The 8,906-nt window shown below is 32.8% G+C and overlaps 1 pseudogene; it reads right to left on the reverse strand.

Annotated features, from left to right (window-relative positions):
- Positions 1 to 7,303: 7,303 nt before the first annotated feature.
- Positions 7,304 to 7,774, reverse strand: LOC119507476 (annotated as a pseudogene).
- Positions 7,775 to 8,906: the final 1,132 nt, after the last annotated feature.

Consider the following 8,906-nt stretch of genomic DNA (forward strand, 5'->3'; position numbering starts at 1 on the left):
ACTGTATCTCCCATTGTTTCTGCTTATACTTGCTATTGAAATGGTACCTCCATCTCCCCCCTTATTTGAATCCATAAAAACCTTGAACTTCTTAGACTCCAGGAGACAGATTTTTAGGCCAACAGGCCATCTGATCTCCTGCTTCGTGCCTAGTATCAACTGTTTCTCTCTTTGAAACTCTGGTATCCCAGGAATTTGTCATTTGAGCACATCGGGCACACCACATTGGATTGGTAACATGTCCACTCACTGTTCCCTTCTAGCATTTTTTGCATTCTTAAGCTGCCCAGGATAAGAGTCTAAGAAGCTAAGCAGATTTTTTTTTTTTTAAAGCAATATAGAGCTCACGGCTCTGAGGCAAAACCTGAATTTCAATATTTGACAGTGTAAAAGGGTCCTGGCAAATGATTCAGGCTCTAAGTTCAAATTCCCTAAATGGCTCCATCCCAGACAAGGGCAGAGAGGTTTGTGGCATGCTGGCAACTTGCCCTGGCAACTTCCAGGGCCCATTTTTTTTTTTTTTCTGAGGGTTGGCACCCATATAATTGGTTAGACAGCCTGCCTTGACCAGAGAAGCATAAAAGACCCCACTGGGAACTTCTTCCTTGAGTTCTCCTGAAGCCAAGGTTCATCCCACAGAAATCTGTGCTTTGAATTGGAGAAGCATGTACAGATATGAACAAGGACCCTAGGAAGTTTGCATCTGGATATTTCTAAGACCTCCAATACTTGCCTGCAATTTCCTTCTCTTGCTTCACTGTATACTTATATTTTACATATAAAAGCCTTAGGTAAGTATGTTCTGTGGATTCTTGTGAGTCCTTTTAAATGTCCAAACTTGTGAAATATTTGTAAAAATAAAGTGAATATTTTAAATATTAGAATATGTTAAAAATTAGTTAAAATAGACAGATATGAACCATATTTTTCTGACAGCAAATCCTTCCTTAGCAACAGTAAAAATTAGAAGTAGGTTGGATATTATTTTTAATGTGATGAAAAAAATGGTGTCCCTGGATTTTACAGAACTAAATTATTCTGAAGGAGCAGAGTAAATTTAAGACATATTCAAATGCAAAGAGGCAAAGTGTTTTTTCTATACATTTCTTTTAATAAATATCAAAGAATTTTAAGGGCAAAAAAACCCAGGAGAATTGCATTAGTTAGAAAAGAAAAAAAAAAGGGAAGCACAAAGCTATGTTACAAGTATCATTAAACCTAATTATTAACCATAAAAATGAATAAATTTACTTTAAAAATATAAAATAAAGATAAAGGCAAAGTGAGGAGTCCAGCTCCAAGCCAAAATCCTGTGTGTGATCTTTCAATATTGATCATAGGCAGTTATAAAACCTTTGCCTGGGATACCTATAGGGAAAAGTGGACTTTGCAGACTTGGTGCACAGCAAGTGCACTGCACCCATTGGGTGGAATGGCAGTAAAGGGTTCCACGTGCATACAACTAGCCGCATTTCTAGTCCAAGTGCCTCCATTCAGTAACCTCCTTAGTAGGGAGTTTGGGGGTGATTTGAGATATTGTTCAGGTGCCTCTGCCGTGACCCCCTTATCTGAGGCCTTGATGTATATTTCAATGCCAGATTGCCCCCAAAGTTTAAGGAACATATACTCCTGTTTTACGAGGATTTAATATAAGAGGAAACTCCTCAATATAAGAGGAAAACCAGCAAATTTACCCAACACATTTTATGAGGCTGACAAATCTTAAACTCAAAATGCAACAGGAAAAAAAAATAATGCATTTCACTTAGGAATTTAGGCTTAAAATTCATAAGCAAATTAAAATTCATTTTAAATTTAGTTGATATAAGTAATGTATTTTAATTGTTATATGTATGTAGGGAATGCAAGAGTAATTACACTTCTGGAAAAAAAGAAGCAAAACTGTATGACTATCTCAAATGATAAAAAAAAAATTGAGTAGCGGTTCAACACATTTCATAAAAATCTCTGAAACAGGAAATAGAAGATAACTTTCCAAAACTGATAAAGCTGTCTCCCTCAAAATAGAAAATACATACTAGATCATGGAATTCTAGAAACATCACCCTTGTAGTCAGACAGGAACCAGAGTTCTGAAAGTTGAGATGAGGTCACTCCGGAGTGGTGTGAGCCATTAGGCCACTCTGAAAGCTGTCTCTACAAGAGAAGACACATGGACACACATACACAGACAGGAACACATCACATTACATTGGAGACACACAAAGGGTAGAAGGCCATGTGAAGAGGGAGGTAGAGATTAGAATCAATCATTCTACCATAAGCCAAGCACTATCTGGGAATAACAAAATCTGGAAGAGTCCAGGAAGGATTCTTTCCTAAAGCCTTTGGAGAGAGAGCATTGTCCTGCCAACAGGTTGAGTTCTGGGCTTTCAGAACTCACAGAGAATAAACTTATGTTGATCTAAGCCACCAAGTTTGTGGTAACTTATTTCAGAAATAATAGGAAATTAATACCGTGTGGAAAGCCAAAACTATTCACAATTGGTCCAATAATAAAAAAGTTTGCTAATGCCTGGTAAGCTAAATAACATTAGAATTAAAGCACTTATAAAATGTTTGATACAAAATTACCCTATAAAATAAATGATGGATTTGAAAATATAGTTTGAAAACTATTCCATTCAAAAAGCAATGAAAATTAAGGACCATCAAAAGTAATTTCAACAGGGTATGCAAGATCTTTACAGATAAATTACAAGATACTATTAAATTACATAAAAAAAGGCCTGAATCAAAGAGGAGATATACCATATTTACGGAGAAGTCTTACAGATACATAGAAATAAATCCTCTCAAAAATAATTTTAAATTTAATTCAAAACTAATTAAATTTTTAATATATTTTGGTAGAATTTGACAAGCTTATACTAAAATTTATTTACAGGATCCAAAGGACTTTTTCAGCAGAAGTTTTGACAATGTATAGAACAGCAAAGTTTTCCTGATAAAGATAAAAAATACAATATATTTTAAATATTTACATTTAATAATGAATACAAATAGCACAATCTGTAGTCTTATATATATATACATTTGCTTTTTAAATAAAGGTTTTATTAATTTTTATGATACACAGGAGTATACAAAAATGCACTGATTTGATTATGATTATGTATCTTGAGGACATGTCACCATGTTAGACCTTCTATCTATTAACAGGTGAAAAACATTCTCAGTACCCCAGGGACGCTCATTTTATTTCTTCCCAATCTTTTTGTTCACAGGGGTAATTATTAACCTGACTCAAAATGCTTTTTATTAGTTTCTCTGGTTTGGAATTTTATATGAGTGGAATCGTACAGGATGTATTATCTTTTTTTACTCAACTCTATTTTTGTAAAATATGTCCTGGTTTTCCATTGTAATAGTTTGTTCTTTTTATTGTTGTATGATATTCTTTACTATGGCTAAACTAAAATTTAATTAACTGTTTTATTGTCAACTGTCTGTGTTTCAAGTTTGGAGCCATCATCAACAATGCTGCTAAGAGTGGTTTTATACATATCCTTTCATGCATGTATGTAGATGTAGAGATACAAGCCCACATAAATGCACATGCATATAGAAAAGCATCTCTGGGTCTTAGGGAGGGTTAAAATATAATACATAAACCTAATAGTTTCCAAAGTAGTTGTAAATATTTACCCACACACTAGTAGAGTATAAACATTATAGTTAAATCACAGGTTTGTAACTACTTTGTATTGTTTTTCTTCTTATTTTTAACCATGCAATCAGCTTGTTTGTTTTGTTTTGTTTTGTTTTTTGGGTTTTTTTACAAATGCCTTGTGACTACTAAGTACCTTTTATATGGGTATAGGCTTTTAGCTACACTCTTCTGTGAAGTGCCTGTTCAAATATCTTGCCCATATTTTTATTTTTTGGTGGTTTTTTTAAATTGATTTGTAGAGGTTCTTTTTATATACTAGATGAGAGCCCTTTGAAGGTTAAGTGTTGTCAATGGATTTTACCACTGCATTTTCACAATTTAAAAATGATTCTTGATAGAAATTCTTAATTTTAACATCAAATTTATCACTATAATTCTATCGGCTTTATGCTTATATTCTGTTCCAGTTAAGAAAATATAATTACCTTAGATTGTAATGATATTCACACAGTTTGCACTCTAAAAGCTTTAAGCTTTTTATCTTTCATATTTATATGTACAATTCACTTGACATTAATTTTAATATGTACAATGAGTTAATGGTCAAGATTCAGTTGTTTTTTTTTTTCTGTATGGATATCCACTTAATCTAGTGCCAGTCTTTAAAAGGACCACCCATTTCCCCTCTATACAATTTTATCAAATTTGTCACAAATCTAGTGATCTTTCATAGGTGGCAGAATTTCTGTACTGTATTATGTTCCATTAGTCTTTTTGCCTATCCTTCTGCCAATACTCAATTATTGTAGCTTGATAATAATGCTTACTATCTATTTGAATAAATTCTCCCAATTTGGCTTTTTCCCTTCTACATAAACATAGAATTAAGTTGTCACTTTCCAAAAACAAACAAAAAACTGTGGGCCTTGGGTTGTATTAAGTATTCTATTTCACAAACCTGATGTATAATTTTATTTCCTTTGAATTTTTCACATTTACTCTCAGCAATATTTTATAATTTTTTGTGTGTAGAGTTATTTCCAATCCTTCATAGATTTATTTCCTCAGTGATTATTGTATTTGGTAGCTATCTTAAGTTATATGTTTATAAATTTAATTTTCTAATTACTATTATTAGTGTATGTTAAAAACTAGACATATTTTGCATACTGGCTTTGCATATAGATACCCTTTGTAATTTTCATTTTTGCATATAGATTCATCTGATTTTCTATGCATAAAATCATGGCATCTTTGAATAATGACAGTTTTCCTACTTCTTTTCTAATCTTTTTTGTTTTTGTCTTTCCTTAATATTGTGGATAAAAAAGAAAATAATATGATACTAAAAATGAAAAAGCCAATAAATTTCAAGAGCCATTCATTATAAAAACTTTTGGAAAACTAGAAATCAAAGGTACATTATTAATCTGATATAGAGAAATTACAGAAAATCTACAACAAACATCATCCTTTAATGGAAAAATAATGGAATCCTGAAATTAGAAATAAGAAAAAGATGCCTGTATTACTACTTCCATTTAACGTTGTAATAATACTAGGGATTCCATTTTCTAATATTTCATTAAGAATTTTTCATACATAGGAATAAGAGGTACAGAATGGTAAATTTTTAGTGTTATCAAGTGTATAGTGGCCTCAAAAATATGTTGGGAACTGTTCCCTCTTCTCTGGAAGAATTTGCATGAGATTTACATGATTTCCCTCTTAAAAATAGAATTCACCAGTGAAGCTATTTTGCATAGTTTGTACTTTGGGGGAAGATCTGCAATTATCAATTCAATATTTTAAGATATTTAGATCAATCGAGATTTTCTATTTGGCCAAGTAGTAATTTTCTTAGAATTTATCCATTTCATCTGCATTTCAATTATATTTTAGGAATAATACTTGGAAAGGCATTCTGTTCTTTATATTTTATTTATGTGTTTCTGTTCCAAGTTTTCTTGCTCATTCTTATCAGTGGTTTAAGAACATCATTGACCTTTTCAAAGAGCTAATGTAGAATTTTTAGTTTTCTCTATTCTTATATATTTTACTTATTCCTGCTCTGTTATCATTTCTGTTCTTCACTTTTCTTTGGATTTAATTTTCCATCCCTTCTTAAAATTCTTGGAATGGAAGCTTAGCTTACTGATCTTCTAGTTTTATATTTACAGCATGTATTTAAGGCTCTCAACCCCCAATTTCCCCTCAAAACACTCAAACGACAACAACAGCAAAACTGCATGGCATTAGCTACCCAATCTATTTTTGTTTTCATTTGGCTCTAAAATTTTTTAACTTCTATTGATGCAAAATTATGAGTGTTACTTAATTTTCAAATAAATACCTTGATTGAATTTTACCCTTCTTAGAAATTTAACTCAGAAATATTTTATTCCTTTAAAATTTGTTTAGATTGGCTCATGTTTCAGTATATGCTTAATGTTCACATATGTTCCAATGGCCCTTCAAAATTGTATATGTGTCAGCTTGCATTGCAGTGATCTCTATACGGTTATTATATTGAGATTTTTTATCACAAAAATTAAATATGGTGCAATTTATTGGGTAAACTTTAAGACAAGAAATATTCCTAGAGATGGCAATGAAAATTTCTTAATGATGATATAATTAATGCATCAGAAAGAATTAAGAATTCTAAATTTGTATGTAACTGTTGGAATAGCTTAAAATATAGAAAGAAAAAGTTCACAGAACTAAGAAAAGAAAGGCAAATTTGCAACTAGAGTATGCGAGGTTAACACAATGTTTCTGTAACTGACTGGTCAAGGAAATAAATCAGTAATGTCTTCCTTTTCTTTCTTTCTTTGTTTTGTTTTGTTTGTTCCTTAAGAAAGTATTAATTTTAGCCATGTTCTTAAAAAGACATTTATTCTTGGGCTTAAGGTATAAAATTCTAGGTTGTAAGTTACTTATTTTTTAGTACTTTGAACCTAGTATTCCATTATTTTTTGGCTTTCATTGTTTCTGATGAGACTATTGAAGAGAATTGGTCTTTTCCCCTGACTGCTTTTAAGGTTTTCTTTAGTTTGTCTCAGATAGGCCTAGCAATGATTTTCTTTGTATTTACAGTTTATAGATTTGAAAGATCTTGAAAATTCTCTTCCTTTATTTCTTCTAATATTGCTTCTGCTTCATTCTCTATTTCTCTCCTTTTTAAAAAATGTTTTTCCCTATTTCCCATTGTCTTTCTTGTTTCCCTGTATTTCCTTTCCTTTTTATTCAGTGCTTTAGTCTGAATATAATCTTCTGACCTATTTTCTAATTCACTTTTTTTTTTAACAAAAAAGCAGTATTTTATTGGGCAATAAGTCCAACAAACAGCTATTTTCTTTCTTCATATCTACATTCAATGGTATTTTTATAGGCCAATTTCTAAATAAATGCATATTTTCTAGAAATGATGAAAGTAAGCCATGTTTTGCTCAGGAATATTATTATACACGTACTGTACAGGTTAATATACAGCAGATACTAGTTTCTCAAGCTTCAGAAGGCAAAATGCTAAGTTGTGAGTTCAGTATGGTCCAGCTAGTTGTCTTCCTTGCCCTGGAGAATCTAGTGGCATGTGCTGCCGAGAGACCTTGTTGCCAACACTGTTCTCGTCACAGTTGAATCCACCATGATATAGAACCTTCGTCCTTAAGATGCAAGGCCTAGCAAAAAGCCTCCCACAAATCCACTGCATATCACAATGTTCTGTTTGACAAATTCTGTTGCTTCTTCAATTATATTGCTGATTTCAGGTGCCACTTTGTTTGCTCGTTTCTTAATCTGCCTTTTTGCTTTGTTTACATCTTTTTCAGCTCTCTTCCAGTTGATCTGCCCGTAGCCACTGGGACTGGCAATCTGAAGGAGAAGAAAGCCACCACCTACTGCAGTTGCTGCAAATTTTCCAACTTTCTGGAACAAAAATCCTGCACACCAGCCAGGCACTCCACCCATCACAATCTGAGTGGCTGCTGAGTATTTTTCTACCATAGGTCCAGAACTGTGGCCAAACAGTCGATTCCACCAGTGCTATCTTCTTGCATACTCAGTCAAATCCAATGCTTCACAGCAGTCATCATTACTTTCATATTCTTGGGATGGAGGGGTGGTCCGGGTCGCCATTATTCTTCCAGCGGCTGTTTCTGAGGGTGGTCTCCGCCCGCTCTCCTCTGCCCTGTACTGTAAGGGCCGCTCTAGGCTGAAGAAGAAGTCTATGGTCTCTTTTCTTCCTTCTCCTCCCCTTCCTCCAGGCACATTGTCTTGTCCTCCTCAATGCACTTTTAATTCTTTTCTGCTTAGTCAATCTGTTCCTGACTGCAATTTTTAAATTCTAAATTCCAGTTATTACATTTTCCAGTTCTAAAATTTTTAAATAATTTTTCATATTTTCTGCCAGAAAGCATTTTTAAAAACTTCATCATCATAGATATTTGTTAGTCTTCCAGATAACAACAATATCTAGATTTTCCATGGGTGTAATTTTAATTATTTCTTTTTGTTTTACAGATAACTATTGTCTCTTCATATCCTTCATTATGAAATATTATAAAGATATTTTGAGGCTCTGGATGATGTTTCTTCTTGCCAAAGAAGATTTATTTTTATGTTTGACAGGTTCTATGCTTTGGTACTTATCAATCCCCATTGAAGTAATCAATTGTTGGGCTAGTTTAGACCAAGGCTTCACTCTCCGTGAAGGATGGACTATTTCCAGTTTTCCCTTTTTCTGTGGCTACAGACACTCAGGAACCCAGTTAAGGCTTGGGTCTCTATCAGAGATCCTCCTTCTTGGATGGACCTGAACTGAAATGTCAGCCTCCCATCCTGTATTTGTTTGAAAACACTGCTCAGTTCTCAGCTTCTTTACCCCTGCTTTAGGTAATGGCTATTATCTCAAATGGATAAAATGACAGGCTTGACTTTCATTGCTTTCCTCCCGTCCAAGATCTTGGACCAACAAATGTTTATTGTCTTGAGAGATTTCCAATATTTCAAATCAGATTTCACCAATATTTTTTCATATTCCTGGTTTTAATAAATTGGATGACTAAATCATGTCATTTACAAAATAAATATGAGGTCAATTAAAGATTTTAAAGAAAATCTTAAGACATGTAGAATAAAATAAATGGTAATGTTTCTATATTTTCAGGAAGAGGAGACATCCTTATATAAATATTCAGACAAAAATAAAACTTCAAAAAATGACTGATATATTTAATGAGTTTTTAAAAAAATTACATTTGTCAAAAGC

Source organism: Choloepus didactylus, chromosome 12 (genome assembly GCF_015220235.1).
Source record: "Choloepus didactylus isolate mChoDid1 chromosome 12, mChoDid1.pri, whole genome shotgun sequence".
Classification (NCBI taxonomy): Eukaryota; Metazoa; Chordata; class Mammalia; order Pilosa; family Megalonychidae; genus Choloepus; species Choloepus didactylus.